Raw genomic sequence first — 8764 nt, forward strand, 5'->3', positions numbered from 1 at the left:
ATCAAAATTAGGATATGCCCCTGCAACGGTTAAGGTGTACTTGTCAGGTTTAAGCTATTATTTACGAATAAATGAGCTCACTGATTTGACTTCATCGTTCATTATACAAAAAATGTTGAAAGGAATGGACAAATTATATGGCGTAGTGGATAGTCGCAAACCTATAACATTAGAAATATTAGCTCGATTAATAAACTCGTTGCAATTTGTCTGTTCTTCAGTATATGAATGTACGTTATTTAGATCCATGTTTTCATTAGCATTTTTTGCATTTTTGAGAATCGGTGAAATTAAAATGATAGAAATACGCAACATGTCATTAACAATGATGATGTCAATGTTTCACATCATTCACAATCTGCATATATCACAATTCCCTTTTCGAAAACAGACCAAAAAGGTTTATCTACAACATTAACAGTTGAACGATTTAATCAAGTAGATATTTGCCCGGTGAGATTGTTATTAAACTTTATTTCAATCAGACACCAAAACAATGGACCACTTTTTTGTCATTTTAACAAAACCGGTGTAACACGATATCAATTTTCTAGTGTACTATGCAAGACCATGACATTTATTGATTGTAATCCAAATGAGTACAACATGCATTCATTTCGAATAGGAGCAGCTACACATTTTGCTATGAACGGTCATACTGATGAAGAAATTATGACTTTAGGTCGTTGGAAATCTGCATCCTTTAAACGTTATATAAGAATTGAGCTAACCAAATAACTTATAATTTCAGCTTGTGTTAGTAATGAAATATGGATTATTGGTTCTTCAATAATATGCAGTGCTCGTGATCACTCGGAAAACAGACCTTCAGGTAGTAATTTAGGTCTTTTGAAAAATAATAATTGTTTTTTGCAATGGGCAGGCAAATCTGGTATGAAATGGGACGATGTTGTTGGCACAGTTAACAGCATCATTAATTTATGCAACAAAATTCCACATGCGTTGATATTGCATTGTGGTGGGAATGACATAGGAAATGTACCATGTGGTGCTCTGCTATATCACATTAAGTTCACAATAGCAATTCTGTCTCGCATGCTCCCAAATTGTTCTCTTATATGGTCAAGCATTCTTCCCAGGCGTTCATGACGTTACTCAAGTGATGACCATGCCATGGAAGTTACAAGAAAGAGAATAAATAGGGGAGTGAGATCTTATATACTCAAACATGGAGGATACGTTATCAAATATCCAGATTTTGATGATCGTCATCCAGCGCTATATTCTGACGATGGAGTACATCTATCATTTATTGGAAATGATATTTTCTTGAATCAAATTCAGTCAGCACTAGAAACATTCATAAACTATCCACATTGGGTTGTATTTCCTCACGATCACCTCTAATTTAAAATAAACACAGTTCATACTGATAATGGATGAAAATACATGTATTTTATGAAATTTGGTTGTTATATAAATGTTAAATTCGCAATATCTTTTATTATTTTGATTGTTTAAATGTTGTTGAAAAGTTGATTGTAGAATTGGAGATAACTGAATTGTCATGGGTAAATTTTGTGGCGGATTATCATTCTGTACTAAAGTTCAAATGATAATTTTGGCGAAATTTACTTCATTTTATGCAGACTATGGATAGCCCAGCTGCTAATTCTGAAATATTGCTGAATGGACCGCCCTTCAGTACACCAGCTTTGGATCGCCCAGCTGTGATACAATGATTAGTTCAATCGTCATCAACATTTTATTGATTGACACATATTTTGGTTGTGTACTGTTGTTGTAATAGTTGTTGTTGTTTTATGAATGAATTTTGATTAAATGTTGCCATGACAATTCAATATCCAAACAAAATCAGTGTTTGTTATTTGTTGTACTGAAATACAAATCAAGGCATCAATGGCGTCTGTTCGTCAATTCTGATAATTGGTTAATTTACACCAAGTGATATTTTGGTCAAATGATATATTCAATAATAATATATAAGAGGAAAGCGGCATGACTCACTAGAAGACGAGATTTACACACATACACACAAAATATTTATCTTTTAAATATTAACTTTTTATTGACCTTTCTTTTGACAAGCAAACAAAAATTAAGGCTATTCAAAAGAGATTTTATATGTCCATAATTAAACGCAAAATCCACGACCGATCATGGTAATAGGCACACAAGCAGAATGAATGTAGAATGAAAAACTTCAATCAAATAGTTTGGGTGGGAGTGGGGGAGCGGGGTGTAAAATTGCTGCGAGTTTTGTTTATCCAAAATCGATTTCACATATGACCATATTTTGCAATCAGTTTTTCTCAAATTGAGTTAAGAAAAAAGGGAGAGAGTGTCAGTGAAAAAAACTAGGTGAATTAAGTTTCTGTTTGTCCTACATTGGAATTTTGATGTCGTTCCTTACTTCTTGGCTTTCTGGAAGCGTCGACCGTGTGTATTATATTCTGTCATCATTGCAGAAGTTCAAACACTATGTATTTCCGTTTGTTGACCGCCCCTCCACTTTGTTGGGAACATTTGATTGATTATATAGGGAATCACTGAAGCATGACCGAATCGGCCCCCCTTAAGGTCATTCAGTGCCCCCTCCCTTTATGAAAAGTTCTGGATCCGCCACTGCTGTTGTCGTAAATGATGGCAGCGAGGATTAACTGTCGCTAATGCGTTAACTACTCTAGCCTCAGACACGTCGATTCCTTTGCTTAATAAATGGTCTGTCATCATTTTCCAACCGTATGTGGGTCCAACCTGAAAATAACACACACTATGCGCACATCACGTTTTAAATGTAATTACTAGTATATGTTCCATGTACATGATGCATATGGTTTGGAATACGTCTGTGTCGTTCTCTGTCGATCTGGTTTTGTTTTAACTTTTTCTGTTATGTCTTTGTTGAAATACTATTCACGTAATTATGATATATTCTTTGCTACATTTTTTTTTCTCCGGTAAAAGCAAATATAAAAATCATTTATCCTTCGAAATATACATTTATCATATGTACACATACATGCATGCAAGTTTTTTCATATTATCTTTTATAAGATGATGCTTATTTGATATTCTGCGACAGAGCTGTGAATGTTGAATTTTTATCTTTATAACTTTTTTTCAGAGATATTGAAAAATAGATAATCAAATTATTTTTTCATTCATTGTTTACACTTTAGAAGTTTTGTTGTAACGCTTTAAATACAGTCCACATGTGTGTATGTTCGAACCCGTACATACACATTTATTACCTTACCCCGAAAAGATAGGAGAACAACATCGCGCCAGCAACTGTTTGTGTTGTGGCGCAGGATTATTATGCAATTGTTATTTCCCTTGTTTAAAACCATGAATTTTATATTTCCCTATTTTGTTTTTTACATTCAGGTTAACTAAATATTCTCTATATATCTGTTGAATCAAATAGATATTGGTATGTTGAATTCATTGATAACGATATTTATTTCTACTCCAAAGTTTTGTATTTGCATCGTTGCAAAACATTTGTAAACTTCTTTAAAAAGTCAATGTACATTTAATATAAAATTTGATCAATGTGAAACTACATCGCGGACCAAGCAAGGTCTAGATAGCCAGTCAAACACGTTTAAATCTCCCATATATTAATTCAATATTTACTATATATTTAAGATCATGCATAGCTTAAAGCATTACAAATATACCCTATAAAGTCCTCAACAACATAAGAATTTAACCGAAGTCTAGAGTTATTCCTGAATGAAAAGTAAATAAAAAATAATTTAACAGGAAATTGTATTAACATACGATTTCGTACTTTCATGCACTGGCTACGAGATCGGTGTTACCCTCGTTGACACACACACACACACACACCAACAAAATCACATGCACAGACACAGACACATAAACAAGATTTTCAATATATATTGCGCTTAAAAACGGAAATAGTAATACATTTAATAAATAGTGTCAACAATTTAATCATTTAAAACGCATATATTAAAATAAATTACTTTTCGTTCTCATTTTTTAGACATTTAAATAAATAAATGAACATTTTTTCAAATTTGAATATTGCAGAGTAAAATGAAAAAAATGAAAATTGGCAGTTTTCAATATCAAACGTCAAATTGAAAAATGCTCCACGTCAGATCAATTTTCATTTTACAATATTGTAAACTAAATTGAAAAATACTAAAGGTCAGTATTTTCAATAGTTGCTTTTAAGAATGAGATTGAACTATGTTTTGTTTTCTAAAGCAAGCAAATACAAATGTTTTAATATATTTAAAATGTTGACAAAACAAATCATTTATAACACAAACTTATTGTTATTTGTTTCAATATTTTCGTTAAATCAAAAATATAATTTCATGAAAATCACAACTTTCAAATCTTATATAGAAAATGGTTTTTCGAAAGTGATTTCAATAGATTTTTGTTACATTTTTCAAACCAACTACCTTTAAAATTTGCAGAGCAATTTGAAAATTTATTTTTCATTTCAAAAAGAATAATGTTTGGCGTAAATGTACACGGACGAATTAGTCGTACACAATGATTTCTGTATACACAATATTTGAAAATGAATAGAAATTCGTTTAGATGTGCTTTCATATAATACATTCAGACCCATTTAGAACTCCGAGTCCATAATTAAATTGCAAAATCAAAACCTCAAACAAATCAAACATATGGATATCAAAAAGTAAAAACACAAAAATACTGAACTCCGAGGAAAATTCAAAAAGGAAAATCAAAAATCAAAAGTCCAAACACATCAAACGAATGGATAACAACTGTCATATTCCTGACTTGGTACAGGCATTTTCTAATGTAGAAAATGGTGGATTGAACCTGGTTTTATAGCTAGCTAAACCTCTCACTTGTATGACAGTCGCATCAAATTCCATTACATTGTCAACGATGCATGAACAAAACAAACATACTCAAAGAGTAAAAATGTCAAAAATAGGGGTACAACAGTCAATATTGTGTTATCATCTTAATATCACTACATAAATACAAATGTAACAAAGTAGCACAAAAAGGCATACATCAAATTTAACATTCTCATTTTGCTTTTCTTATACGGCTGAATTTATCTATGTAAAGTCTACCCATAAATGAAAGAAGGTTTTCATTACTGGTGTAAAATTGCGCGTTTGAAATTCGCACAGGTAGACATAAAAATAATTTTGTCGTATGACGGCATACATAAATGCAGACTCACGCAAAGTAGATATAACAAAAAACAGACTTACAGTAAAAATAATAAATAAAATAATGGTGTGGTTCAAAGTATGACGGGACACATAAGTACAGTTTCACGTCAAATACGGCTGAATTTATCTATGTAAAGTCTACCCATAAATGATAGAAGGTTTTCATTACTGGTGTAAAATTGCGCGTTTGAAATTCGCACAGGTAGACATAAAAATAATTTTGTCGTATGACGTCATACATAAATGCAGACTCACGTAAAGTAGATATAACAAAAACCAGATTTAACAGTAAAAGTAATAATAATAAATAAAATAATGGTGTGGTTCAAAGTATGACGGGATACATAAGTACAGTTTCACGTCAAATGTATATCATAAAAAAACAGACTAAACAGAAAAAGTAGTCTTATTGAATAAAATAGTTTAGTCATTCATAGTATGTCAAGATCCTTAAGTAAAAGTAATATCAATAAATGAAATAATTTTGCCGTTCAAAGTATGTGTTTTTTTTGACATACCCCTGGTTCATCAATTGTCATATTCCTGACTTGGTACAGATATTTTGTTATGTAGAAAATGGTGGATTAAACCTAGTTTTATAACTATCTAAACTTGTCACTTTAATGAAATTTGCACAAAATGCCATTATACTGTCAATGATGTGTGAACAAAACAAAGGGACATATAAGCTGAACATGTCAGATATAGGGTTACATCAGTCAACATTATGTTATAAGCTGTATTACTGTTAGAACAAACAGATATGTCAACAAAGAAACACAAAAAAGGCATATAGACAATGACTATGCAGAATGGACTTTGCTCATTGTTGAAGGCCGTACTTTGACCTTTAGTTGTTACTTTCTATGTCATTTTGATCTCTTGTCGACGGTTTTCTCATTGGCAATCATACCAAATCTTTTTTTATAAAGCACATCAGCAACACTGAAAAACAATAATATAAATATTTACCATAACACAATGACCGGATGTATAAGTATTAATCCACGTCAAATGTATATTTCTAAAAATAATTTCTGTGTCACTTTGGTCTCTTGAAGGCAGATGCAATCACACCACAGCTTCTTTTTTATATAAACAGTATCAGTAATATTCACAAACACAAATACAAGAATAACATAGCACATTATTGAGGTGATAACAATGTCAGTTACTTAAATATATTCCCTAAAAACCATCGTGTATTATTTAATAGTAGTGAATGATAACCAGGAGACATTCAAAACTCACATAAATGTTTTGAAAAAAAACAACAATGCAATGATAATTAAAACAGGAAAATTGACACGAACCCTTCCATAACTCAGATTATCTCAGGGTAAATAAAACATGTTACACCAGTACCAATCGTTATGTTGATATTTTTCAGTACACGTTCAGGGATAAGTCATATTACCTGATAGCACAATCAAAGAACGATGGCGGGTTGTGTTAATGATGTATTCGAGTTTGGTCATGTGTTTAAATCCATTCGTGGTTTTGTGATTAAAGAACTTATAGATAATATGAGTTGTTTTATATGAAATAAGTTTAAACTGTCTACCTTTTATTCTCTTAGTCTGTTATATACATTAGGGGCTGAACCGTGAATTTTCCTAATATTTGCTTTCGTTTCAAATTTAAAAGACATATACATGTACATACAACAAGTACACAAGATTTTACATTTTAAAAAAGCAGTTGGTTACTATTCTATCGCATTATAAATAAGATTGTCTATGCTTATTAAGGTTAAACCGTTTACCTGCCATTCTCTCAACTTGTTATAGGATTTGATATGAAATACGTTTTCCCGTAATATCAACTTTCGTTTTCATTTGAATAAAACGTAGTTATATCACCTACGCAATACTGTGTAATTTGAATTTATAAACCCAGGTATGTAAAACATGGTGACAAATATGTACACACGTGACAATTGAGGTATTAGTATGTTTGTTTATCTTCATATTAAACTTTTATACTATTCAAATATATATGATTTAAATGGACAGCAGAACGTTACTACTTTATCACATTATGTTTACATTTGTTGATATCAATTAAAGTTAAATTGGTTTACCTGCCATCCTTTCAGCCAGTTATAGGATTTTATATGAAATGTGTATTTCCGTTATCGTATTTAATACCAACTGTCGTTTCCATTTAACTTAAACACGTACTTATAGCACCTACGCAATACTTTGTAATTTGAATTTAAAAACCCAGGTTTATCAAACATGGTGAAAAGGAAAACTAAGATATAATAAAAAAGATTGTGTACACACGTGGCACATTTGGTATTTGTGTTTGTTTGTTTTCATGTTAAACTTTTATATATATATATATATGTGTTACATGGACAGCAGAACGTTTCTACTTTACCATGTTATCACATCATGTTTAAATTTGTTTATATAAATTAAAGTTAAATTGTTTGCCTGTCATCCTTTCAGCCTGTTATTGGATTTTATGTGAAATGTGTGTTTTCGTTATACCAGCTTTCGTTTCCATTTAACTTAAACCAACTTATAACACCTGTATGGAGACAAAACTATTTTGTAATTTGTATTTAAAAACTCAGGTACATTAAACATGGTGACAAACTAACATATCAATAAAATGGGTACACACGGGATGCATAAGGTTGTATATAGATCTGTTTTATAGATCGGTTTTGTGTCATTGTTCTCCTCTTATAATCGATGTGTTTCCCTCAGTTTTAGCTTGTAACTCGGATTTGATTTTTTCTCGATCGATTTATGAACTTCGGACAGCGGTAATCTTCTGTTATTTATTTATGTTTCTGTTGATATCTAAGTTATTCAATATTTTGTAACATAGGCAGCAGTTCATAATTATTCATAGTATATTAAAGATTAATAGTTATCAAAGATACAAGGATTATAATTCAGTACGCCAGACGCGCGTTTCGTCTAATCATAATTACGGTATTTGTTTACCTTAACTATTGTGTCTGTATTTATATTGTATTTTTCTCTGTAAACTTGTATCTAGTTTTTAGAGAATAAAGTCTCTATCTATCTATCTATCTACACAAGACTCATCAGGGACTACTGGGCTGGTGATACCCTCGGGGACGAAACGTCCACCAGCAGTGGCATCGACCCAGTGGTGTAAATAGTTATCAAAGGTACCAGGATTATAATTTATTACGCCAGACGCGCGTTTCGTCTACACAAGACTCATCAGTGACGCTCTTATCAAAATATTTATAAAGCCAAACAAGTCAAAAGTTGAAGAGCATTGAGGATCAAAAATTCCAAAAAAAAATGTGCCAAATACGACTAAGGTAATCTATGCCTGGGATAAGAAAATTCTTAGTTTTTCGAAAATTCAAAGTTTTGTAGACAGTAAATTTATAAAAATGACCACATTATTAATATTCATGTCAACACATAAGTGGCTGGTGATACCCTCATGGACCTACCTTAGAATGTGAATAAAAAGATTTAGAGTTAGATTTAAACATTTGTCGAAGTAATTATATTATAGAGATGGAAGTAGGTAAATAAGAACAGATCATTATTTTTTTTGTCAAACCATTGATA

Source organism: Mytilus galloprovincialis, chromosome 13 (genome assembly GCF_965363235.1).
Source record: "Mytilus galloprovincialis chromosome 13, xbMytGall1.hap1.1, whole genome shotgun sequence".
Classification (NCBI taxonomy): domain Eukaryota; kingdom Metazoa; phylum Mollusca; class Bivalvia; order Mytilida; family Mytilidae; genus Mytilus; species Mytilus galloprovincialis.